We start from the raw sequence: 27,097 nt of genomic DNA, 5'->3' as shown, positions 1-27,097 counted from the left end.
GTTAAGAATACAGAGCTGCAGGGGTGATGTGTGTGAGGGGCCATTTCCTATTTCCTTTAAGTTGCAAACAACCCTTTCTTGGTTTTATCAATATGATAATGCTCCTATCCATACAACCGAAACGTTTAGCTATTAAGCTGGCCGCGATACTCACCGGTTTTGAATATTATTTATCAATAGTATTGATCAGACCAACAATATTCAAGTTAACCCGAATTAATTTAAGCCATGGAGCTATTTTGGAGCTTGATATAACTTAATTATTTGACCAATTTGTATGAAACCCCTAAACCGTATGTGCCCAGTTATGGAGCAGAAAAGTGGATCAACAATCTATTACCCTTTTTAATTTAATTCAAGCATTCTTACTAGCTTAAATAATATTTAAGTTATGTTTTTTCTTAGAATTATTAGAATTCTCAAAAATATATTTTTTTGTTAGTGTGTCCTATTCAAGTGTCGCAAAGTTATTACCCTAAATTTTCCGTATGTTCTTCAATATTTTAATTTAAAAAAAATTAAGTGTCTTGCAGTGAACAGTGGGCGATAGATTTAAGATTAAGATTAAGATTTTAGAATAGTTTTTCTAAATATAGAAAGACCGAAACTTGGGTGGCTAATTGTATTTTAACGACGAAAAAATAATGGTGCGTTCGTTCGTTTTCAATAGATTTTTTCGACTCTCTCCAATGTATTCAAACAATTTCTTCTTAGCCTAGCTTGCCTACGATGGCAAAGTGGGGCGAATTCGCCAAGAGCGAGAGAGCGAGCTTTCATTGCGCTCCCCCTTTGCCCTAGCCTAACTTACACTAGACTTAATAAGATGCGATACACTAATAACAGTTGTAATATAAGATCAGATGCCAAATGGCGCTACAATGTTAACAGGAGGGGAGATTGAATTGTATCAAGGGAGATATGGTATGGTATACCCATTGGGGTATTTTAATTGTGGCATAGAACTCCAAAAGGTTCATGACCGTAAATTGATCTACAGAAAGGTAAACGAAAAGGCCGGAAAATGCGTATACGTCTAGAGAGAACAGCGAAACACATATCAGCTTGACAGTCAACAATTCTAAGAATGAGCATGTGGCAAAATATTGTACCATTTCATATTCTGCGACGGAGATATTTAACTGCATCATAAATCTTGCAATTGGCTCGTAACCAGGTGTTCGAGCAGTTTTAGAATCACGGACAGCATCGCGATAAACCATTAGTTATAATTATTCGATCTTGACCCATTTTATGAAGTTAATAGGCTATTCAAACTGTCGACCATCCACCATCCATTTCGGGGATGGTCCTTAAGGTTTTTCCGTTCCGAAAATTTCCCACTTAGTCCACCATCCATTTTGATGTTCCTAAGCCGCACGTTTCTATGCGATAGTTATTATGATGATACATACATATGTATTGTATTTGATTATAAAATAATAATATTAAAATACAATTTGTTGTTTGCTATTACTTTTGGAGCTGTGCTGTGCTGAAGCCTGAACCCAAATTAATAGTTTGGCATGGCTGTTTTAACCGGCGGCGACTCCAGTACCCTTCGTAGGATGCAGCGCTCAAACATTTTGCCAAAAGTTGACAAGAGACTAATTGGTCTATGTTTGTTGAGGTCTTCCGGTGGCTTTCCTGGCTTTGGCAACATGATTATGTGGGCACATCTCAAGGCTTTGGAAGAGTATACTAATCTTAGCGACGCGTTAAAGATTAGCAACAGATACAGAATGGCTCTGTTTGGTAGCGCCTATGCCACAACATTGTCAATCCTATCGTCGCCAGGGGCCTTCTTGGACTTGAGTTTCTTTATGTCTTCCAAGATTTCTTGAAAAGTAATTGGCGCCACAGGGAGCTCCATCTGGTGGGTCTCATTCAGCCTCTCAGTGACCATCATTGCTCTTCAACTAGATGTCGTCCAGAATGGTGTGAATCTTTCTTCCAGGTTCGTCGCAAAAGCCTCCACTCTGTCCATTGCTGTTCTTGCCCATGAGCCGTCAGCCTTCCTTGCCTAAAAAACAATGAATGGCAATAAAAAATAGTTCGCGCCCAGACACATTGGAATTCGTAACTCGAATTTTAAATCGTTGAAAACTAAAAAAAGAAAAAAAGACAACAAACACACTACAAAATGGAGAGAAAAATGGAGAGACCAGAAATTGGTGGTAATAAGTAAACAAATGTACATACATATGTATGTATGTATTTGCTTTCTCTTTATTTTTCTCCTTGATTTTAAATGCTGATTTTCAGGCCTTAAATACACGCAAGTCGAAATGAACTGGCATTATAGTATTGCGGATTCGCGGGGGTCCCGAAATAATTCCGTTAATGTCGACCGGGGCAGATCCAACTACAGCTCCAGTCTTATTTCTGCAACCAAGGCGCCGCAACAAGGTGGATTAAACTGGAAAATCTGAAACAAATTGTTCGAAAAATGCTGGAAGTCCAGAAGGAGCAGCAGGATGACCACCAGCAATCAAAGCGAGAGATACTTCAATTGCGAGCAGCCAAGGCCAAACCAACTTGCAATAGAGCTTCTGCAATTTTTAAGGGAGTCCTAAGAGTAACGTTTATTGTATATATATGAATTGTTTTATTAAAGTGAATAATATAGCCAATTTACTTATTTAAAATTGTGAAAATTTCACAATTCAGACCAAAACTTTGTAATTTTAGGCTCATCAGCTGCTTTTTGACGGATGATAGATGGTGGATGGTACCAGTGCGTATCGGAGTTTCACATCTGTCAACAAATCCCACCCACCCCCAGGATGGGTTCAGTGTGCAGAGCCTATTAGTTGCAAATCACAAGACCAATACAGAGATAAATTGCAAATAACGGTCAAGCAGTGGCATGGCAGGGACACAGTGTGGATCAATTAAAGGTTTGAAACGGGTACGTCGATTGGAAGAAGGAGTAGAAAAATGGCAACACCAAGAGCAGAATATTCAGTTTTATCCTGATAATGAAGAAAAAAAGAAACGCGTTTGACAAACAAAAAAAAATTGTTTGGATCATTTTAAATATTTTTCGCCATTGAATTGATATTGCTGCTGCATCGGGCAGACTCAACCAAAATAGATATTCGTATATAGGTTAGGTTAGGTTATAGCGGTAGCTGGGGAGAGGGGATGAACCTCCCCCAGCTCACTTGGACCAGTTAGAGGTCCGTTGTGTTTCCACATTGGAGTGTGCTCCATCTCACTGCCTAAAACGCGGAGAGCAAGCTTTTTCATATTAAGGACAATCCCATCCGGTGGATTGGATGAATTTCGATAGGATCCCTGGGTTGGTTTCGGAAAGGTCAGAAATTTTCGTGAGGAAAGGCGCCCCGAGAAGCCAAAGCGCTTCCCTACAGAGCTTTGGGGTATCGGAATCTTGCACTTCCTAGTGAAGAGCACTAGTTCCGTTTTAGTCGGATAACCTAGGCTGCATTTGTCTGCCAATTTTGAAATCTTAATGAGAGTAATTTCGTGCACACACATAGCGTTTGTGAAGGTCTACGAGAAATTCTAAGGAAACAACATCCGCATACGCTACCACGCCTTGTTCTGCCGTCGTACCTCTGCCCTCTCAGGTCTTTTTCTGTTATACAGAATCCAGGCACAGCAAGATTTAATAAAATATAATGCACGGCCGAAAAATTGCATATCAAAGTATGCACTTGGTCGCAAAACAGATGTTGATAAGCTTTGACAAAGCTCACAAGATCAACAACTGGTAATTTTTTTACTGCCTAGTTTAAGGCTGTAAGTTTGGAGTTAGCCGTTGATATTTCAAATAAAAGAAGGCACGACAGCGTCGAATATTACTCCCCCCGCTGAAATCATACTTTGGACTGTTGCTAATTGATTCTCCGTCGGCTGGCCCGAACAGCCTCCAGCAATCCTTCGTACTCGACTTAGCAGCGGCCCCGAGCAGCTCTAAGCTTGTTGCATAGGACATTAGACTTGCGCTTATTTTTATGGGCGAAAAAAAATGTATCGGTCTAAACATGTTCCATTTGTTATAAAACAATAAAATATAAAGTTTCAGTCCTATTCGATATCGTTTAGAGGTGCCGACTTTAGGTCAAAGATCAAAAATACGATGTTTGGCCGATGGTTCCTATGGCATCCAAACTATATATTGCTTTGATCGGATTGCATTTTGTTCCTGATTTAGAATATTAAAATCTAATCCAGACCCCAACATTTTAGCTCGACTTGTTCATGTTTAAGCCAACTATAAATAGTTCACATTCAAGTTTTCAGACTAATGTGCAATTAAACGTGCAGAGTATTAAAATGTTGATTTGCCACCTCGTCTTACCAAAATGCATTCGGAATGGGAATGGAATTGGGAGTAGTTGATCAAATTAAAAAAGCCTGTTTTGATACAACTGGTTCCAATTCTGGACAACTTAACGGCGCTACATTCCGCCTAGAGAAACTATTAGACAAAAGACTCTTATACCTTATAACACGCAGACATCACACCAGTGAAATACATTTGCGGGCAGCATTTAAGTCATGTGCCGAAGCTACATCAGAATTAAAGATTCTTGGAAGACTATGGAACAAATTAACGCACGTTGCAACGCATTTAAATGACAGAAGAAATGAAATAATTTACTTCTGTCAAGTTGAATTGAGAAAACTCATGTACGTACTGCTTACGTTGAATTGTTAGCTTTGAAAGCTAATTTTTCCGACTCCCTGGACCAATGCACCATCCGCGCTGGATGTATGAGGCGATTTATACCTATCAAATATATATTATTCGAGAGAAGTTCAAGTTGACAACTCGAGCAGAAAAATATTTCCGCGACGTTTCTATTTTGAGTGCATTTTTATGTAAATTATTGGTCCCGGTCAACATTAGCTATTGTGATGGACCTATTTCAGGCTGAGGTAAGCTCAGTCACGTCCAGGGGTCAATCCACAAGAAATTTGTAGAAATAGATGGAACCTTAAGGGCGGCGTCGGGGGCGGCCTTTCGTAGAGCAATATGATGATACATACATATGTATTGTATTTGATTATAAAATAATAATATTAAAATACAATTTGTTGTTTGCTATTATTTTTGGAGCTGTGCTGTGCTGAAGCCTGCACCCAAATTAATAGTTTGGCATGGCTGTTTTAACCAGCGGCGACTCCAGTACCCTTCGTAGGATGCAGCGCTCAAACATTTTGCCAAAAGTTGACAAGAGACTAATTGGTCTATGTTTGTTGATGTCTTCCGGTGCCTTTCCTGGCTTTGGCAACATGATTATGTGGGCACATCTCAAGGCTTTGGAAGAGTATACTAATCTTAGCGACGCGTTAAAGAAGCTGCACCATCCTTGACTACACGGAAGGTCCTCTCCGTCAGAAAGTTTTTGATAACTTCACACAGCTGAGCACGGTTGATCATCGTTTGGATCTTGGCGAGTAGTCTCTCGTGCCACACTCGTTCGAAAGCCTGCGAAATACCCAGGTAAGCAGCTGGAAGCCATCTAGTATGTGTTCCACTAACCTGTGCAGTTGTTCGGGTGTGCTGTGCTGAAGCCTGAACCCAAATTAATAGTTTGGCATCGCTGTTTTAACCGGCGGCGACTCCAGTACCCTTCGTAGGATGCAGCGCTCAAACATTTTGCCAAAAGTTGACAAGAGACTAATTGGTCTATGTTTGTTGAGGTCTTCCGGTGGCTTTCCTGGCCTTGGCAACATGATTATGTGGGCACATCTCCAGGCTTTGCAAGAGTATACTAATCTTAGCGACGCGTTAAAGATTAGCAACAGATACATCATTGCTCTTCAACTAGATGTCGTCCAGAATGGTGTGAATCTTTTTTACAGGTTCGTCGCAAAAGCCTCCACTCTGTCCATTGCTGTTCTTGCCCATGAGCCGTCAGCCTTCCTTGCCTAAAAAACAATGAATGACAATAAAAAATAGTTCGCGCCCAGACATATTGGAATTCGTAATTCGAATTTTAAATCGTTGAAAACTAAAAAAAGAAAAAAATACAACAAACACAATACAAAATGGAGAGACCAGAAATTGGTGGTAATAAGTAAACAAATGTACATATGTATGTATGTATTTGCTTTCTCTTTATTTTTCTCCTTGATTTTAAATGCTGATTTTCAGGCCTTAAATACACGCAAGTCGAAATGAACTGGCATTATAGTATTGCGGATTTGCGGGGTCCCGAAATAATTCCGTTAATGTCGACCGGGGCAGATCCAACTACAGCTCCAGTCTTATTTCTGCAACCAAGGCGCCGCAACAAGGCAACAAGGAAAACCTGAAAGAGATTGTTCGAAAAATGCTGGAAGTCCAGAAGGAGCAGCAGAAATTACAGGATGACCACCAGCAATCAAAGCGAGAGATACTCCAGCCAATTGCGAGCATCCAAGGCCAAACCAACTTCCAACAGAGCTTCTGAAATTTTTAAGGGAGTCCTAAGAGTAACGTTTATTGTATATATATGGCCGAATCTAAACGTTGCCGAATCGGGTTGAAACATTTATTTTATTGTTTTATAACAAAAGGAACATTTTTTAGACCCTGAGACCTTTGAAAACTAAACTTTTATAAATAAGCGCAACCTTAATACGCGATAAGTTGGTTTACATATGCTAATAAATTGTGAATATAATTCAAACTCTCGACTTTCATTAAATTCAAAACTTTCAACAGTTTAATATTAGTTATTAATAAATAAAATAAATATTAATAGCTTAACAAAGTTCAAAAGCTTATTCTCATTCAATTTGAAAGAACCTAATTGCTATAGCTACTATTTTCATGACTTCCGTTAAGAAATCAGAGCTGCAGGGGTGATGTGTGTGAGGGGCCATTTCCTATTACTTTTAAGTTGCAAACAACCCTTTCTTGGTTTTATCAATATGATAATGCTCCTATCCATACAACCGAAATGTTTAGCTATTAAGCTGGCCGCGATACTCACCGGTTTTGAATATTATTTATCAATAGTATTGATCAGACCAACAATATTCAAGTTTACCCGAATTAATTTAAGCCATGGAGCTCTTTTGGAGCTTGATATAACTTAATTATTTGACCAATTTGTATGAAACCCCTAAACCGTATGTGCCCAGTTATGGAGCAGAAAAGTGGATCAACAATCTATTACCCTTTTTAATTTAATTCAAGCATTCTTACTAGCTTAAATAATATTTAAGCTATGTTTTTTCTTAGAATTATTAGAATTCTCAAAAATATATTTTTTTGTTAGTGTGTCCTATTCAAGTGTCGCAAAGTTATTACCCTAAAATTTCCGTATGTTCTTCAATATTTTAGTTTAAAAAAATTAAGTGTCTTGCGTGCTTTTTTGTGAACAGTGGGCGATAGAAACTGACTAGGGTGTCCTATTCAACTGGCAATACTTAATACTTAGCTTACAAATTATTTTAAAATAAATACTTATCTGCAAAATATAGTTAACTATGTGTTAGGTTAGGTTAGGTTGAGGCGGCTGCCGGGCTCGCTCGGAGCCCGTCACACTTAGGCCGGTTTCGGCCCGTTGTGATTCCTGTCAGCAATTATCCCATCCAGATGCTCTCACAAAGTTCGCTATCCTCCTGGGACATAGTTTGGACATCTCTGAGAGGTCGTGTAGAAAGGCTGAGCCCAGGTGCTGTAGCTTTCTTCTGCTGAGAGCTGGGCAGGAGCAGAACAGATGTTCTACTGTTTCCTCCTCTTCCTCGTCTCTACAGCTGCGACAAAAATCGTTATGTGGGGCCCCCAGCCTGTTAGCGTGGGTGCCTATTATCCAGTGTCCCGTGAGGGAGCGTATGACTACGCTGCACCTTTTCCTGCTTAACTTGAGGAGCTCGGAGGTGCGCTTCATGTCCATGGTCGGCCATGTTTGCCGAGTTGTGCGACATCGTGGCGCTATTTGCCACATATTGTTTGTTAGTCGCTTGTAGTGCCAGATCTGGCCAGCTCGTCCGCTATACAGTTGCCCTCGATGTCCTGGTGGCCCGGGACCCAAATCAGGCTAATAGCAAATTGCTGAGCCATCTCGTGCAGAGATTTGCGGCAGTCTGCCACGGTGGCCGAGTTCGAGGAAATCGCACTTAGCGATTTGATCGCAGCCTGGCTGTCGCTATAAATGTTTAGCTTGGTTGCCGTAACGGCAACCGCTTGTAGGCAGTCTAGAGCCTCCCTGATTGCTATGACTTCCGCTTGAAAGACACTGCAATGATCTGGGAGCCTGAAGGAATGCCTTATGTTTAGCTGTTCAGAGTAGATTCCCCGTCCGACTCTGTCGTCCAGCTTTGATCCATCTGTGAAGATGTTTATGGCCCCATCTGGGCCTGGGAGTCCCTCGAGCCATTCGTCTCTGTGAGGGATGATTGTGTCGAAGGGAGTGACTGTGTACTCTCTTGGAACTTGGTAGTCTGTTTTTGAGGGGACGGTACTGCTATTATTTAATATGGCTGAGTGACCTATGCACTGTGTCACCCATTGATCTGAGTCTCTTAGACGTATTGCTGCTGCTTCTGCCCGTTTCTTTCCTGCGAGGTCAAGGCTCTGTAGGCATAGTATGGCACTTAGCGCATCATTTGGGGTGGTGCGAAGAGCTCCGCTGATACATAGGGCGGCAGTCCGCTGGACTTTGCCCAGTTGCTTGGTGATCGCCCCTTTTGATAGGGCCGGCCACCACACCGTAACTCCGTAGAGTAGTATTGGTCTAACTATAGCTTGATATATCCATTGGACTATGCTTGGGATCATACCCCATCTTAGCCCAATAGCTTTTTTGCATGTGTAGAGTGCAGTCATTGCCTTCTTCACTCTGTCTTTGACATTCAGGTTCCAGTTAAGCTTCTTGTCAATTACCAACCCTAAGTAACTGGCACTGTCGCTAAAGGAGAGCATGCATCCTTGTAGTATTGGAGGGTTGAGGGGCGGGACCTTGTATTTATTTGTGAATAATACGAGTTCCGTTTTTGAGGGATTTACTCCCAGACCGCGCGATTCTGTCCAATCCGACAGTTGCGCCAGATTTGCGGTCATTAGGTCGCACAGTGTATGGGGGTATTTCCCCGAGAAGATAATCGCAACGTCGTCCGCATAGGCCACGACTTTGCAGCCCCCCCCCCTTCTAGGTCACATAGAATCTTGTTGACTGCTATGTTCCACAGAAGAGGAGACAGGACACCACCTTGCGGGGTGCCTCTGTTGACATACCTTGACTGGGCGGACGATCCCATCGATGATGTCACCGTCCTGCATGTGAGCAATTGATCAATGAGCATCACCAAGTGACGGTCCACCCCCAGGTCAGTCAGGGCTTCTGTAATGGCGCCCGGTACAACGTTGTTGAAAGCTCCCTCAATATCGAGAAAGGCTATGAGTGAGTACTCTTTGTGATGCAGAGATTTCTCTACCGCTGAGATCACTTCATGAAGAGCCGTTTCCGTGGATTTTCCTTTCCGGTAGGCATGCTGTGCGCCTGACAGCAACTGAGGGTGTATAGTTGTCCTCAGTTGCAGCCCGACGAGTCTCTCAAAGGTTTTGAGAAGGAAGGACGATAGGCTGATTGGTCTAAAGTCTTTTGCAGCTGAGTGCGAGGCTTTCCCAGCTTTGGGAATGAAGACTATCTTTGCCTTAAGCCATGTTCGCGGGATTGTACCCACAGCCAGTATCTTCCTTGTATACCTTGTAGCCAGTTGATGGCCGTATCCCCGGCCTTCTGAAGTTGGGCCGGGATTACCTGGTCTGGGCCTGGCGATTTGAACGGGTTGAAGCTGTTTATTGCCCAGCTTATGTTACCTTTTGTGAGGATGTGATCCATCGAGGTTACCGGTCCCTCTCCTGGAAGATGTGCCGTCTCGATGGTTGTGCACCCTGGAAAATGTGTGTCTAGTAGAATCTGCAGGGACTCCTCACTGGAGTTAGTCCACGTGCCGTCATTCCTTTTAAGATACCCTACCGAGGGGTTAGTTTTTGAGAGAATCTTGCGAAGCCTTGCGGCCTCTGACGTTTCCTCAATTTCCGAGCAAAATTTTTGCCAAGAGGCCCTTTTTGCTTTCCTTGTTTCCTTTTTATATAGTGACAGACTGATTTTGTAGTCTGCCCAGTGGCTCTCCTCGTTCGCGCTCTTGGCCCTATTGAAGAGGGTCCTGCAGCTTTTACGTAGGATGTCTATTTGTTTTGACCACCAGGGGGGTTTCTTTTTCCCCCTAGGTTTGCTAGAGGGGCACGCTGCCGCGAAGGCTTTGTTGCATGCCTCTGTGAACCTGTTCACTAGGCGATCTAGGTCGTCTTTTGTGTCAGGGCATGATGGTGCTTTGGAGGGGAGTAAGTCCTCCAGGGCTGAGCTATATTTTTCCCAGTTGGCTTTCCTGGGATTAATATAGTCCTTAGGTTTCGGCCCCTCGAGGGATAGTGTGGTCTCGATGTATCTGTGGTCAGAGAAAGAGTGGTCATCAAGGACTTGCCAACTCTTGACTATGTCTAACAGGTTGGAAGACACTAGGGTGATGTCAATAACCTCCTGTCGATTTTTAATTATAAAAGTGGGGTCGTTGCCCCGATTACAAATAAGTAGATTTGAGTTGAGGATGAAGCTGAAAAGTGACTCACCCCTTACATTTGTGTTCGAGCTCCCCCATTGAGTGTGGTGAGCGTTGGCATCGCAACCTATTAATAGGTCTATTTCCGACCTCTCGCTGTCGCTGGCTAGTTTGCGAACCAGGTCGTTGGGAGGATCGTTTCCCTCATGGGCCATGTAGGACGACATCAGCCTTAGATGTGTCCCTTTCAGCTCTAGGCTTGCCGCCGTGTTGTCGCTATCGCTATAGTTATGGAGCAGAAAGATATTAAGGTGCTTTCTGGCGAGAATGCAGGTGCGGGTTTTACCTTCATGTTGAGCCACAATTATCTTGTACTCCTTCGACCCTAGTCCACAAACCTTGTCTCCCACTATCCAAGGTTCCTGGATCAGGGCTACGTCTGCTCCGCTCTCTTCGAGGCGGAGTATAAGAGCAGCGGATGCTGCTTTACAGTGGTGGAGATTGATCTGAAGGAGCCTCAAGGACATCCTTAGTGTTCTCCACCACTGTAATGTCGGCATCCGGATCGTCCTCGACTTCCTCGTGGCAACACATCGCCTCGAAGTCGCATCTCAGCGTGCCATCGGTGGAGTAGCCCTCTGGGTCTATCTCTGTGTGATCGTCGGGTGCTTCGATCTCCGAGGCAGCGTCCTGCTCAACTGGCTTGTCGACAGGACGTGCCTCGGCCGCCGCATCCGACTTGTAGACCTTTACGGTCACAGAGCTGAACCCAAAATTGAGCTCGCCTTTGGCAGCCTCAATCGGGGCCAGCGACTCTTTGTTGAGGACGACCACCGCCTGGTTTGTGGGGCCCTGTGTCGTCTCAACTTTGACCACCTTCCAATCTGCTGTTGGGAGGTGGGGGTTGCATCTTTGCAACATTTTTAGGATGCGCTCCGGCTCCTTCATGGAGGCGGGCACCCAGACTCTCGCCCTTGGTCTGCTGGGCACTTCGCTCCAGTCTACAGCGACGAGCTTCGCCCCTGGGTAGACTTCCCCGACTTGCGCTACCGCTGCTTTGTACAGCTGTACGGAGCGCTCGTCTTCACAGGCTACGATTTTTATGCAGCCCTGGTACCAGCTCATGTCTTTGCAGACGGGGGGGGGTCCAGGCTGCTTTTCCAGCAGCTCGAAGCAGCGGTCGGCCAGTGCCGCTTCCACCCACTTCCACTGGTTTCTAGGTATCCGGGAGTCCGCGCTGCCTTTGTCCAGGACGCCAATCAGCGTCCTTTCTCTGGCAATCTGCGCGAATGATGTGTTAGGCAGCACTCTGGAGCGCTTCGGTGTCGGCCCCGGAGTCTCTTGTGAGCGCTGCCTTTTTGGCTGAGGGGCTTCCTTCTTCGGTGCTTCCTTGCCAAAGTTCGGCAGCACCTTCGAGGCCCACTCAACCTTCTTTATCCATTTGTCCGTCGGGCTGGACATCTGGCTTGCGTTCTGCCGACGGAGTATATTGCCAGCACTCCTTCTATCGGCATATGTAAAAGATTTGGCTTGGACACTAGTAGATGGTGACTCATCACCCGCCACTTTACCAGCAGGCAGAGCAGCCGCAGGATTGCATAGCCACTCTGCCAAGGTATCGATTTTGGGAGCCAATTCACCACCCACCCCGACATCGGGATGGGACCCCTTTGGGCTCTCCCTAGCATCTTCCGCCGCGCAGGTTTTCCCTGCTGATTTGCGGGTCGGGCCAGGCCTTTGGGCCGCTGCCTTCCCCTGTTTGGGATTGCTCCCTGTTGGCATTTGGGGAGTGCCAGACTCATTTTTTTTGTTTTTAAATTCTTCCATTCTTTTCCCACGAGCTGCAGAGAAGGGGTACGGTCCGTCCGGGCAGAGATCCACGTTGCCCCTACATCAGGTACAAACGTTGCACTCTTTGCTAGAATTAAAATTTCTTGGAAGACTATGGAACAAAACAACGCACGTTGCAACGCATTTAAATGACAGAAGAAATGAAATAATTAACTTCTGTCAAGCTGAATTGAGAAAACTCATGTACGTACTGCTTACGTTGAATTCTTAGCTTTGAAAGCTAATTTTTCCGACTCCCTGGACCAATGCACCATCCGAGCTGGATGTATGAGGCGATTTATACCTATCAAATATATATTATTCGAGAGAAGTTCAAGTTGACAACTCGAGAAGAAAAATATTTCCGCGACGTTTCTATTTTGAGTGCGTTTTTATGTAAATTATTGGTCCCGGTCAACATTAGCTATTGTGATGGACCTATTTCAGGCTGAGGTAAGCTCAGTCACGTCCAGGGGTCAATCCACAAGAAATTTGTAGAAATAGATGGAACCTTAAGGGCGGCGTCGAGTGCGGACTTTCGTAGAGAGGTGGATCGGGGCTAGTGTGGGCGTCGCTCGTCGTGTATACGAAACGGCGTGCGTGGACTCGGGGTGGAGTAGTGTCGGTGCCTCGGCTAGTTGGAATGAACTTACGCAATTGGGGCGTTACTCTGATAATTTGACACTTTATTATAAATCTTAGCACTTTAAATTAACTTAGTTTGATTGGTCGCCGGTGTTTCCCGTAGGTTCCTGGTACAACGTCTGTACTCCGAACCAAGTTTCTGCGCAAGTTGTCTCCTGGTTCTGGTCGTCGTCTTTTTATACGCCCGTATTGCTGAGTCCGCGGGTTCGAAAGTGCACTTCCGCGTCGGGGTGCACTTCGCCGTTTTTGGTGACCGTCGCAGACTTTCGCGGTGTCGTCTTTCCGCAGTCGATGAACCCGGAAGACTGCACTTGGCCGATGGCTTGGCCTGGAGCGGGGGAAGTCCGCGTGACCTGATGTCTTTGGTCAGCGTTATGGAGTCGGCGCGTGTTGATCGGTGGCTACGTGTGGAGAGGGGGCGTTTGTTGCGGGGTGTTGTGTGAATGTATCGAACCCTTTTAGGTTCGTTACACCCTCCCCTTTCTTCCCCGGCGGGAGTCACGAAGACTCGTGCGTTGGGTGTGCGGCGGTGTGTCCGGTAGCGTTGGGTGAGTCTTTGACTGAGGTTTGTTGGCTCGGATGGCGTCGTCTTCTCCTGGTGAGAGTGTACTGATCTATAGGAGCCAGAGCTGCGGCTATTTAAGCCGTTCTTCGGGGTCCGTACTTGCGGAGCAAGCTTTTCTTTTCTCTTCCGTGTTGCACCGGGGGTGCGTTTTGGGGTCGCTTGCCGACTTACGATCATCTCGTCTCTTGCCCCGTTGGCGGGTCTGCTTATTTGGTGGCCGCGTGACTCGTTGCGCTCGCGTTGTTGTTGGCGTTGCGCCGCCGGCCGGTGTTTCGCTGACGCCGTCTCTCTTGGCCGGGCGTCCCGGGTTCTGCTGACTCTGCGGTGCCGTGGTTGGGGCGTCGGGTTAATGTCTCGTTGCTTTCCTCGTCGATGTCAGCATTCTCAGGTAGGTCAGTGGATTCTTCGGACTCGTAACTCTCTCAGGTCGTTGACGTTTGCGGTCTTCTGTTTCCGGCTTTCGCAATGTTGCAATTTGGCGATGTTTGGCGATGGAAAACTTTTGACCCGGTAGGGGCCGTTGAACTTCGGGGCTAGCTTTGCCGCAAAGCCCTCGTCGGCGTTTGAGAGGTGGTGTTGGCGTAGTAGTACCAACGGCCCGACTGCGGGGCGCCATAGTGTCCGGCGGAGGTTGTAATGTCTCCCTTGCTCTTGGCTGGCTCTCTGGATGTTGTTCCGGACGATGGCGAATACTTCTTTCAGCCTCGTCGCTTTGCTGGTGGCCGTCTCTGGCGTACTCCCTGTCCCGGGCGTGACTTCGGCGTAGAGGGTGCCGGGGGAGTCGGGGCTCTCTTCCTTGCAGGAGGAAGGCGGGGCTGAGTCCGGTCGTCTCGGAGACGCTGGAGTTGATCGCCAATGTCATCTCGGGTAGGAGCTCGTCCCATGTATTCTGGTGGTCGTCGACGAACTGGGCGATCATCGTTTTCACAGTCCGATTGGCTCTCTCCGTCGGGTTTTGTTGGGGGCAATACGGGGCTGTGTGTTGCAGCTCCACGCCTGCGCTTCGCATGAATGTTCTGAACGATCGGCTGGTGAACTGGGTCCCGTTGTCGCAGACGAATAGTTTCGGCACGCCGAAGCTGCTTAGTATTCGTTCTCTGAAGGCGCGTTCGAGGTTCGCTGTTGTCGCTTTCTTGAGGGGTACCAGTTCGACCCACTTGGAGAAGGTGTCGAAGAATACCAGTAAGATGGTGTTCCCGTGCTTGGACCGTGGTAATGGTCCGACGAAGTCGGCACACAGGGTGGCGAAGGGTTCTTCGGCTTTACGTGTGAGCATCCTGCCCACGGCCTTGCGCTGCGTGGCTTTTAACTTCTGACAGCTTACGCAGCCCTGCACGTACCGTCGCACGTCTCGGTGTAGTCCTGGCCAGTAGTATCGTTGTGTTGCCCTCAGGATGTTTTCCGGACGCCAAGGTGTCCTGCCGTTGGTTTCGTCATGGCATTCGCGGAGTACTCTCGTCCGGCCGTTTTTGGGCATGCATAGTTTCCACGGTATGTGGTCGTCGTCGTCGGCTCCGTGTCCTAGATAGCGGTATAGCTGCCCATTTTCGTGCGTGTAGTCCGGGTACTTCTGGGGTTCGTCTTCGACTTGTTGGGTCCTTTGTTTCAGCCAGGTGCATGCTGTGTCGTCTTCCTCGATGCGGGAGAGGGTCTCCAGTGGTTGTCTTGACAGTGCGTCGGCGACTACGTTCTGGTTGCCGGCCCGATAGTGCACGTCGTTTTGGTATTGCTGTAGTTCGAGCGCCCATCTTGCTTCTCTACCGTAAGGGCTCTCGAGGGTATTCAGCCACTTTAGTGCGAGATGATCGGTTATGACGTCGAATCGGTAGCCTTCGAGATAGCATCGAAGTTTTCGGATCGCCCAGATGACGGCGAGGCATTCCTTGTCGGTGGCCGAGTAGTTTTCTTCTGCCTTGTTGAGGCGTCGACTGATGTATGCGATGACCCGCTCTTTCCCTTCGATCTCTTGGGTGAGGACCGCGCCTACTCCAAGGTTGCTTACGTCCGTCTGCAGGGAAAATTTGACGTTGAAGTCTGGGCAGGCGAGTACCGGTGCGGTGGTGAGCAGTGTTTTCAGCTCGTCGAAGGCGTCTTGTTGTTCTTGACCCCATGTCCATGCTTTCCCTTTCTTCAGCAGCAGTGACATTGGTTGGACTACGGTGGCAAAGTTTGGGACAAATCTGCGGTACCACCCGGCCATGCCTACGCATTGTCGTAGCTCCTTCAGGTTGGTCGGCGGCCTCAGATCCTTTACGGCTGCGATTTTGTCGGGGTCCGTGTGGATACCTTCTTCGCTGATCATGTGGCCCAGGTATTTTATCCGGCGTTGGCAGAAGGCGCACTTGTCCGTGTTGACCCGTAGGTTTGCCTTCCGCAGTCGTGCGAAAACTTCTTTCACGTTGTTCAGGTGTTCCTGGAAGCTTTTCCCGACGATGACGATGTCGTCGAGATATCCGAACGCGAATGGTTCCATGTCTGCGCCGATAACGGCGTCGAGGGTCCGTTGAAACGTGGCTCCCGCGGAGTGTAAACCGAAAGGCATTACTTTCCATTGGTATAATCCTCGGCCGGGTATCGTGAATGCCGTGGCTTCCCGGCTGTCGCGGGCCATTGGTATCTGCCAATACCCGTATTTCAGGTCTAGGGTCGTGATGAAGTGGGCATTTCGGAGTCGCTCTAGTATGTAGTTGATCCTGGGCAGCGGGTACGCGTCCGGGATGGAACGCTCGTTTAGCTGCCGATAATCTACACACATGCGCCATCTCCCGTCCTTTTTGCGGACCAGGACGATTGGCGCGCTGTGGGGGCTCCGGGATGGTTCGATTAGGTCCTCAGCTATCAGTTGGTCGACCTGTTTATCGATGATCCGCCGCATGGCTGGATTTTTCGGGTAGTACCGTTGTTTTATGAGTCGGTTGTCCCTCATGACGATGGTGTGTTCCGTTAGGCCCGTCGTCCCTCGGAGGCCCGCGAGTGTTGGCAGTTCCTCGTCTAGGAATTTCCGTATTTTCGGCGCGATGTCGGGAGGCCATGGGTCGGAGATTCGTTCCGAATCGTCCTCGGGTGGGTCGTCGATTCCTGGTTCGCAAGTGTGGTCGGGGTTCTCGGGGAGTATTGTTGTGTCGAATGCGCTTGGTGGTTCGACTTCGCGAGTGTATTCGCTTATGCTGGCGACGATGGCGGGTGCCTCGATCATGAGTAGGGGGCTCGTGTGTGTCCTGGGGGGTGCTTGCGCGACGTTGTTCTCAGCGTGACGTATGAACGTGCGGGTCTCGATGGCGATCGTAGCGTTTGACCGACGGCTAGTTTGGGCGGTGGTGCTCCATGGCTCCATGGCTCCAGGCGTGGTGCTGGGCCGCATGTCGGCGCCGTACGAGGTGTTGCCCGGGAGGCGTTCCATGATGTCGGGGACGATCGATGGTGCGTCGGCTCCAGGTGCGTCGGTGTTTCGATGGGTGCCTCGTGTGGCAGTGATCGCTTTTCCCGGTTCCTGCCTGAGAGGACGCGGTGTCGTAGGGGTCGTTTTCGCGTCGAGGGCGGTGTCGACGCGTTCGTGGGCCAGGGTTGTGGTCGGAGGTGGTACCTCGAGCGCCTGGCTGCTGCGTGGCGGCTGTCGTTGCTGGGGCCGAATTGTCTTCTGGAGGGGCGTCCTGTGTTCCTTTCCCTTCGTTGGTGGAACCGCGTCGGTGCCCTAGGGAGACCGGCTCGCTTTCTGGGCCTGGGGCTAGTGTGCCTCGTCGTGGCCACGGGTTCTGTGTTCCTTGTTCCTTGTGCTCTTGTCTCGTGTCGTGGCGGGGAATTCGTTGGCGGCGGAGGTCTCGAGTTCGTGGGTCCGGGGGCGTGTACTTGGCTAGCGGTGATCGTCGGCGTGTTTGGGGTGGGGCGTCGGGAGCCTTGGAGATGGAGGTGTGTGGCGCCACATTGTATTGTGGTTTCAATGGCGCACAGGAAATCCATCCCTATGATGGCTTGCTCTACCATATTGGGTAGTACCAAGAGTGGCATCTGTATCTCTTGTTCTTCTAGTTTGACGCGCGCTAGCAAGATCTGAGTTATCTCGCGAGCTGAGCCGTCGGCTAGGCGTATCGGGACGCAGGCAGCTCGCAGGTCGTTATCGCGGCCGAGTTTGCGGGCGAGGTCGGCGTTGATGAAGCTTCGGGACGCCCCGGTGTCGACCGTGGCTTCCGTGCGCCGTCCTCCGATGGTCACTCTCGCCATTATCCGGCCGTCGTGTACTTGTAGCGGGCTCTTTAGTTGGTTGTCTGAGGAAGCGTCGTGCCCGGCTGTTCCCGTGTCAGCTGGGGACGCGAGTCGTTTCCCGACGGGTCCCGGCGGCAACAGCCCACGGTGCGCGTTCCGCGCTTGCCGCGTTCCCAACAGAAGAGGATCGATGGGTTGGTGCAGTCGCGAGAAACATGTCCAGCTTCTCCGCAGCGTTGACAGGCTGCATGCGGGTTGGCGATGGGGGTGGTAATCATTCGATGTGCCGCTTCCTGTGCTGGAGCGCCGGCTTGGTGCGGCTTCCTTGCGGGTTCCGAGGTGTCCCAGTGAGGTTTTCGGAATTGGGCCCGATTCGTCCCGCTTTCGTTTTGTTGTGCCGTTGGCCGCGTGTACCTGGGTGGTTGTGCAGGGGGGATGAGGGTCGCCGGTACGTTTCGTTCCTGGATACTCTCGAACTCTGTGGCCAACATTGTTAATTGCGTCAGACTTCTCAGTTCGTGCCTTCGCACGTACAGCTGGTACGCCGGGAGGGTGTTGTCATAGATCCAGCTAAGTTCCTTGGCTTCGTCGTACCCGGCGTGGTGCATGAGCAACCGGAGCTCGATGACGAAGTCGCCCACCGCTTGTTTGCGGTCCCTGATCTGGTCTTCCAATTGCTCGAAGTACCGGGGAGGCAGGAAAAAGGCTAGGAATTCCTGGCGGAAATCGGCCCAAGAGGCGCTCTGGAGTCGGCTGGTGCGGAACCAACGGTTGCCTCGGTCGGTGAGGAGCTCTGTCATGGCTCGCGGCACGTAGTTCATGTCTACCCCGTACGAGAGGGCACGCTCTTCCAGTAGTTCGACGAACGACAGTGGGTCGTCCTGCCCGTCGAACTGGATTCCCCACTTTCGGATCCGTTCCGCCATCTGTGCGGCGTGACTGTAGTAATGACCGTCCGTGGGGCCATTACCTCATGCTGTCGGCAAGATCCTTCTCATGGGCGAAGGCCTTGGCTCCGGGGGCGGGGGCTTCGGTAGATCTTCGACGGTTATCGATGTCGGTGAGGTGCTGGCTTTGCCCTCCATGACTCCTGGAACTTGTAGGCTGAGTTTGGGGTCCGTCTTTCGCTTCTCTGTTAGTGCTGAGATGTCGGGCTGGGGCGATCTGGCTCGTCCTGGCGATCTGGCGTACTGCCGCTCGAGCTCTGCCAACCTGACCCAGGCATCGTGTTCGAGGGGCCCGGCGACTAGTTCGGCGAAATATCTCCGCAAATCTTCCACGTTACCCTCGCGGCTGAATCCGAATTCCTCCGCGAATTCCTTCACTAGGGCACTGTGTCGAGCTTCGCGGCTGACGCTTCGAATTTCTTCTCGGGGGTGACGGCACTGTTCGCGTTTCTCTGTCGCTGTGTCGCGCTTTCGTCTGCTGGTTGCGCAACTCTTGCCGTTGGTATTGTGCGAGGTCGGGGTTTTCTTTGGGTTGTTCTCTTGTGTTCTTCTCTAGTGGCCGTGGGGTTTTATTCCACAAACCCTCGCTGACGTTCCGTTGGGTCCCTGCTCGGGCGCCACTTGTGATGGACCTATTTCAGGCTGAGGTAAGCTCAGTCACGTCCAGTGGTCAATCCACAAGAAATTTGTAGAAATAGATGGAACCTTAAGGGCGGCGTCGGGGGCGGCCTTTCGTAGAGAGGTGGATCGGGGCTAGAGTGGGCGTCGCTCGTCGTGTATACGAAACGGCGTGCGTGGACTCGGGGTGGGGTAGTGTCGGTGCCTCGGCTAGTTGGAATGAACTTACGCAATTGGGGCGTTACTCTGATAATTTGACACTTTATTATAAATCTTAGCACTTTAAATTAACTTAGTTTGATTGGTCGCCGGTGTTTCCCGTAGGTTCCTGGTACAACGTCTGTACTCCGAACCAAGTTTCTGCGCAAGTTGTCTCCTGGTTCTGGTCGTCATCTTTTTATACGCCCGTATTGCTGAGTCCGCGGGTTCGAAAGTGCACTTCCGCGTCGGGGTGCACTTCGCCGTTTTTGGTGACCGTCGCAGACTTTCGCGGTGTCGTCTTTCCGCAGTCGATGAACCCGGAAGACTGCACTTGGCCGATGGCTTGGCCTGGAGCGGGGGAAGTCCGCGTGACCTGATGTCTTTGGTCAGCGTTATGGAGTCAGCGCGTGTTGATCGGTGGCTACGTGTGGAGAGGGGGCGTTGGTTGCGGGGTGTTGTGTGATACGCTCATTATATGTCGGGGTACGGATTGTATCGAACCCTTTTAGGTTCGTTACACTATTGAAGCTGCAAATCTGGTCTTTCAATTCATATGCGAAATGTACACCTATAAAGAAGTTGATCCGAAAATTGCAAACGTCGTTATAAAAAAGACTAGCAGCCATTTGTGGTATTTATCTGATGATCGCACTTGCATTGTTTGACGATAAAGTAACTTTCACGGAGAAACGAGAAATGACGATCCAACTCTTTGCCCTCTGTGTTGACCATGATGATGTCAAAACTTCTTCGAAACGCCAAATTTTTAAAGAAAATGATTTTCCAACAATTATTACAAACAGACCATCTGATTTTATGACACCCAAATCTGCTACATTTTTTGATCGGTTTCTGAAGATTCTTCAGAATGGCATAATAATGAAGATTTTCAAAATTCTTTGAATATATTAAAAATTTCAAAGTGGTTAATGATACAGCCGAACGTGCTGTTAAACTTATGAAGGACTATAACCAAATACTAACCAAAAAATATACGAGTTTCAGAAGCTGCTAAACGTTGCTAGTCAATATCTCTTGAATAATAAAAATACCTTAATATAATAAAAAAGATGACGGTTAAAAAACTCAAACCAAAAATCATTCCAATCAGAGCGATATATAGTAAAGCTGCCATACGAACCATTGGCCAAATATTGTATTTTTTCACATTGACCTCAAGTTGGCACCTCTAAACGTTGCCGAATCGGGTTAAAACATTATATTTTATTGTTTTATAACAAAAGGAACATTTTTAGACCCTGAGACCTTTCAAAATGAAACTTTTATAAATAAGCGCAACCTTAATACGCGATAAGTTGGCTTACATATGCTAATAAATTGTGAATATTATTCAAACTCTCAACTTTCATTAAATTCAAATTTTTTAACAGTTTAATATTAGTTATTAATAAATAAAATAAATATTAATAGCTTAACAAAGTTCAAAAGCTCATTCTCATTCTATTGAAAGACCCTAATTGCTATAGCTACTATTTTCAGGACTTCCGTTAAGACATCAGAGCTGCAGGGGTGATGTGTGTGAGGGGCCATTTCCTATTACCTTTAAGTTGCAACCAACCCTTTCTTAAAAAAAAATTAAGTCTTTAGCGTTCTTTTTTTGTGAACAGTGGGCGATAGAAACTGACTAGGGTGTCCTAGTCAGGCTTACAAATTATTTTAAAGTAAATACTTATCTGCAAACTATAGTTAACTATGTGTTAAAATGTTTGAAATTTTAGATTAGTTTTTCTAAATATAAAACGACGAAAAAAGAATGGTGCGTGCGTTCGTTTTCAATAGATTTTTTCGACTCTCTCCAATGTATTCAAACAATTTCTTCTTAGCCAGGCTTGCCTACGGTGGCAAAGCGGGGCGAATTCACCAAGAGCGAGCTTTTATTGCTTTCTCGCTTTGTCCTAGCCTAACTTACACTATGGCCACTAGTTATCCGGATGGGGGGGTGTATGAACCGTCGCGGGAGCGTTAATGTGGTTTTAAAAGTCCCCGAGAATCGAGGTGTTTTTAGCATAGGCCAGCAGTTCCTGTGGCGTCCTTTTGGAGGCATCTTCCAGTGATGCCAACACTGGGGCGCCCAGGTATCTCCTCCTTGCCCTTGAGAGAGCCGAACAGTTGCAGATGAGATGTTCCAGGGTTTCGATAGCCCCAGGTTCCTCACATTTCCTACAACTGTCTCTGTTGGTGATGCCTAGCTTTGCTGCATGTGCAGCAGCCAGACAGTGACCTGTTAGTATTCCCACTAGCAATCTACAGTCCTTTCGTGGAAGGTGCAGTAGGTAGTGGCTAAGTTTCTCGTTGCGCTCCTTGCACATTATCTTCGAGGTTCTGCAGGTGGTGGTACTCCTCCACCTGCTATCAGTCTGTGCTCTAGCCTGCTTCTCTAGATCGCCTTGCAGCGTTCTGAGGGAGACAGGCACGTTCTCGGTTCTCCTATTCTCCAGCCCGACGCCTTCCTTAGCTAGTACGTCCGCCGCTTCGTTTCCTTCGATGCCCTGGTGGCTGGGAACCCAATAGATCCGCACTGTCTTTGTCGTGCTTAGGATGTCTAATGCCTCCCTGCTCGCCAAGACACTTCTGGAACTGACCGCGGACGACTGCATGGATCTTATCGCCGCTTGGCTGTCGACGAATAGGTTGACCGCATCGTGTGCTCGTTCTGTGAGGAGAGCGACCTCCGCTGCTTTCCCGATGGCAAAAACTTCTGCCTGGAATATGCTGCATTGGTCCGGTAGCTTATACGACAGCCCTATCTCAGGGTCTGTACAGTATAGGCCCGCTCCTACTCCTCCGTCCATCTTGGAGCCGTCTGTGTATATATTGAGGTGCTCAGTTTGGTCCTTTCCAATTTTCCAGTCTTCAGGTCCCAAAGATGTGGTTGTTTTGACGTCAAGGCAAGTTTGGGGGGTCATGTAATCAGTTGATCTGGTCATTTCCCTGCCGATTAAACTATGCCCGTATCCTTGTGGCGATAGATTTCCTGATGCTATGAGGCGTTGTGCTGCCTTTCCCGCAATCAGGCGAGCGTGAATGTCCAGGGGGTCGATTCCGAGTACAGTTTCGAGTGCTTTTGTTGGGGTTGACCTCAGCGACCCTGTAATACAGAGCAGAGCCTGTCGCTGAGTCTTTTCCATAAGCTTATGGTATGTCTTCTTTTCAGTAGCCTGCCACCACACTAAGGCTCCATACAGCAGAGTTGGTCGCACCACCGAGATGTAGATCCAGTGCATTAGAGCAGGTGACAGGCCCCATGTGCTGCTGAGCATCTTCTTGGATGCATAAAGCGCAATGGTAGCCTTCTTCACCCTTTCCACTACATTGGGCCTCCATGCCAGCTTGCTGTCCAGTACTGTGCCTAGGTATTTCACCTGTGATTTTGGAGTCAGCCTAGTTTGGTCAATTTTCGGGGGGGTCCATATCGGTACCTTGTACCTCTTGGTAAAGAGGATGAGGTCCGTCTTGTCCGCGTTGATACTGAGTCCTACCTCTTCCGCCCACTCACGTATCTCCCTGAGTGTACGTTCCACTAAGGAGCTGAGGGTCAATGGACATACACCCGTAATAAGTATGCTTATGTCGTCTGCATAAGCTGTTATCTTTGGGGCCTTCCTTTCAAATCTCTTAATGAGGTCGTCGACCACCAGATTCCACAGTAGTGGCGACAGGACTCCACCCTGAGGTGTGCCTCTGTGTGCCCCCTTTACCATGGAAGCAGTGCCCCACTCCGATTGCACCCGTCTACAACTTAGGAGGTTTTTGATCCAGACGTTGATTGCAGGGTGTATGTTATTCGCTTCTAGGCGACTTGTTATTGCGGTTGTGGCCACGTTGTTGAATGCTCCTGAGATGTCCACAAATGCTCCCAAAGCATACTGTTTGTTGTGAAGGGCGCTCTCGATGGTGGCTACTAGCGAGTGTAGTGCCGTCTCCACTGATTTCCCTTTAGTGTAGGCGTGTTGGTTTGTTGACATCAGTCCCTCTACCCCATTCCTGATATGCAAATCCAACAGCTTTTCTAGTGTTTTTAGTAGAAAGGAGGTAAGGCTTATCGGTCTGTAATCCTTGGGACTCACATGGCTGCACTTTCCTGCCTTAGGGAGGAAGACAACTCTCGAGGTTCTCCATTGGATGGGGATATAGCCCGTACTTAGGCATGCTGAGTATATTGCGAGGAGCCATGGGGTAATAACCTCTTTGGTCAACTGCATCATGGCTGGGAATATCCCGTCCAGTCCTGGTGCTTTTATGCCCGCAAAGGAGTCTATGGCCCAGTGGATTCTCTTAGTGGTTAACAGACCTATTGGAGGGTGCTGTTCCTCGGTTGCTAGGTCCTGATGCTCCTTGGCGTCAGTGACCTCGGTGCATCCAGGGAAGTGCGCCTCCATTAGTGCTGTTAGGGCTTCTTTACTGCCCTCTGTCCACTGTCCGTTGTCTAGTTTAAGTTGGCTCTGTACTGTGGGCTGCTTTGAAAGCAGCTTCCGAATCCTAGCGGTTTCGGGCACTTTCTCGATGTTGGAGCAGAAGTTTCTCCACGAGTTCCTTTGTGCCTTACGTATTTCCTTCTTGTAGCTCCTAAGTAGGATTTTATATTCCTCATTGACAATCTCTTCGTTCGCTTGTTTGGCGATCTTGAAGAATTTCTTGTGGTTGTTCCTTTGGAGAGAGAGATCTCGGTTCCACCAGAGTGGCTTGGACCTCCTCTTCGTTCTCGAGGGTTTGCACGATGCATGGTAGGCGTTCAGTAACTCGTTGGATAGGGTCTTTAGGGACTTCTCTATATCCTCCGCGGATTTCACTGAGCCCGGATTCGCGAGCTTCGAAGTAACTGTCTTTTTAAACTTTGCCCAGTTTGTGTTCCGGGGGTTTCTATAGACTGTTGTCTTCGAAGGGTGTTTGAATTCGCACTTGAACTGAATGTACTTATGGTCTGAAAAGGATGGTCTTTCGAGGACCCTCCAGCTAGATACCGTAGTACTGTTTCCCGTTGCAAGTGTTAGGTCTAGCACGTTGGATGAGGTCGGACCTACGAAGGTGTGCTCCTCCCCAACGTTTGCTATATATAGATTAGTTGCCAGTATAAAGTCTAAGAGTGACTCACCTCTGTCACCCACACATTGTGGTGGGCATTGGCGTCCGTTCCGATGACGAGTTGATAGTTTATGGTGCCGGCTTCTGTCACCAGGCTCCTGAGTTCGTCGGGTGGTGCGGGTCTGTCGTGAGCCATGTAGCAGGAAGCCACCAGAAGGCGCTTTTCCTCACTTTCCAGCATCACAACCGTCAGGTCATCCGTGCTGTAATGAGACATAAGGTAAGCATGGATTCCCTTTCGTACGAGTACGACGGTTCTGTTCCTGCTTACCGATGTTGAGTAGAACAGGTTATGATTTGAGGACTTTAGTCCGGCCACTGAATTGCCTGTCGCAATCCAGGGCTCCTGGACTAGAGCTATGTCGGCGAGCCCTTGCTCCATGGCGATGAGAAGCTCCGCCGACGCTACCTTGCTTTTATGCAAGTTGAGCTGCAGCACACTCAGCATGGGTGGCTGGCTCACTTGCACCTGACGGGTTGACTACCAGCGTCAGGTCACCGTCTTCCTCTTCTTCGTCTTCAAGCGCAAGACCCTGGGCGGCCTCCACAATGGACTCGAGACCTAAGTCCTTTTCCACCTCGCCTGCCTGCAGGGTATGCGCGTCCTTGTCCTCAGGGTGGCGCTTTTTGAGGCGCAGGTAGACGCTACCCATGCCCCACGCCATCTTCCCGAACTTGGGGTATAGCAGATCCTCTGCTTCCTTGTTTATTTGGAGGATCACACATTGGCCCCCCTCGTTGGGTAGTGGCCAATGTGTAGGATCCTCCAATCGGCCGTTGGCACGTCCGCGTTTTGCCGCTGAAGGAGCTTCAGCGCTCGGTCCCCCTGGATTGTGATGGGGAAGAGTACCTTCGCCTTAGGCTTGGACGGGATAAGCCCCCGGTCCACAACCTCCAGCTTGGCCCCCTCCCACATCGCCTCCAGTTGGAAGACCGTACGCGTCAGCCACCTTAGGGTTGGATCATCATTGCACTTCAGGATCTTAACCCCATTAAGCCACCCAGCACCATCGAACGTGGGCATTGGGGCCGCGGGGTCTTCCTCCATCTGTGCAAAAAGTGCGTCGACGAGACGCGCGTGCACCAGCTTCCACTGTGCCGCTGACATCTTGCCGTTTTCCTCGCTGCGGTCGATGAGTGCCACGATCAGATGTCGTTTGGTCACATCGCTGACCTTCGCTTTCGCCTTCGTTGGCTTCTTGGCCGCTTTCGGTGGAGGGGCTGCACTCTTGGGCCCGCGTTGCCGCTTGCTCGCTGGAGTGTCCTTAATGGCACTCTCAGTGGAGCGTTGCCTCTTGGTGGCCATCATCTCCTCCACCTTATTGGCATATTCGCCATTCGACGCCCTCATCTGTGGCATCTGAGCATAATGTAGCCGACCCTCCTCTACTCTCTGCTCGGCCCAGGCTAGCTTGACCTTCTCCTCCTGGGAGATTTCTGCTTTACCTTGCAGCCGGCTTTTGATGTTGAGGGCCGCTTTGTATTGCGCTTTGGCCTTCATCCCCTCCTTGGAACGCTTCGGCCCTTCCCTACGCAGGGAGCTGGTGCCTGGTTCCGGCGAGCGGAGAAGGCTCTCTTCATCCGTCCTGCTTAGAGAGAGCACGCTCTCCAGATCCGTGTCTGTATCGACTACGGCATCTGTGCGGCTCAACTTGCAGGCTACGGAGTGAGTTGTTTTTGTTGTTGTGGCAGTAGCTTTACAACTGACCTGGCCTGCTCCCGCCAAGTCTGAGGTGTGACCGCTGGCGACACGCAGAGAGGACTGCTCCTCCCCGTGCCCGCCGGTGGTAGCAGTCACGCTTTCCACCGACGTTTGGGTTGACATCCCAACCCGTGCTTGCTCCTTCTTCGACTCCATAGTTGGCCCGAGGGTCCCTACTGGTTACTATTTTTCGGGGGACCACCCCCTAGCGTTTTAGGCCTGACCGCCAGGCACCTCTAGCCATGGCCCTGGTTCGGTTCCCCCGACTTTGAATCGGGAAGTCGCCGGACCATAGCCTTAGCTAGACACTGCATTACCCCGGACAGAGCAAGCGACAGTGCATTACCCTTGTCCGGGGTAATGCAGTGTCCATTGCCCAGCCGGCACCCTCGTGGAGGGTTCAGCTAGAGGATTTTCGCCAGCCTAAGATGCGATACACTAATAACAATTATAATATAAGATCAGACGCCAAATGGCGCTACACCGGCCCCGTTGAAGGAGTGGAAGGCTTCAAGCCAGTGGCAGTAGCGCCAACTTGTGGATTGGCCTCCTGAATGTGGCTCCGCTGCTCGTCCTTAGGTCGACCATCTTGACCCTTCCATCCTGCCCGGCGGTTGTTCCGACGACCCTTCCGGGGAGCTACTGTTGAGGTGGCAGGTTGTCCTCGGCGACGATTACGAGGTCGCCTTCCTTGACGTTCGCTTCCTCCTAGTGCCACTTGCATCTTATTTGCAAGCCCGGCACATACTCCCGGGATCA

At 49.0% G+C, this 27,097-nt stretch overlaps 2 long non-coding RNA genes across 4 annotated transcripts; both read left to right on the top strand.

Annotated features, from left to right (window-relative positions):
- Positions 1–627: 627 nt before the first annotated feature.
- LOC117186287 lies at positions 628–2,634 on the top strand. Of its 3 annotated transcripts, none has more exons than XR_004471392.1 (2): positions 628–2,203; positions 2,263–2,634. It is a non-coding gene; the product is annotated as an uncharacterized LOC117186287 (long non-coding RNA). The 3 variants fall into 3 exon arrangements; XR_004471391.1 differs by having other exon boundaries at positions 628–2,207; XR_004471390.1 differs by having other exon boundaries at positions 630–2,174.
- A 3,370-nt stretch (positions 2,635–6,004) lies between these two features.
- On the top strand, positions 6,005–6,643 carry LOC117186290. Its single transcript, XR_004471397.1, has 2 exons — positions 6,005–6,043; positions 6,128–6,643. It is a non-coding gene; the product is annotated as an uncharacterized LOC117186290 (long non-coding RNA).
- The last annotated feature ends 20,454 nt before the right edge of the window (positions 6,644–27,097 follow it).

This window comes from Drosophila miranda, chromosome XR (genome assembly GCF_003369915.1).
Source record: "Drosophila miranda strain MSH22 chromosome XR, D.miranda_PacBio2.1, whole genome shotgun sequence".
NCBI classification, from domain to species: domain Eukaryota; kingdom Metazoa; phylum Arthropoda; class Insecta; order Diptera; family Drosophilidae; genus Drosophila; species Drosophila miranda.
This window is presented reverse-complemented; position numbering and strand designations above follow the sequence as displayed.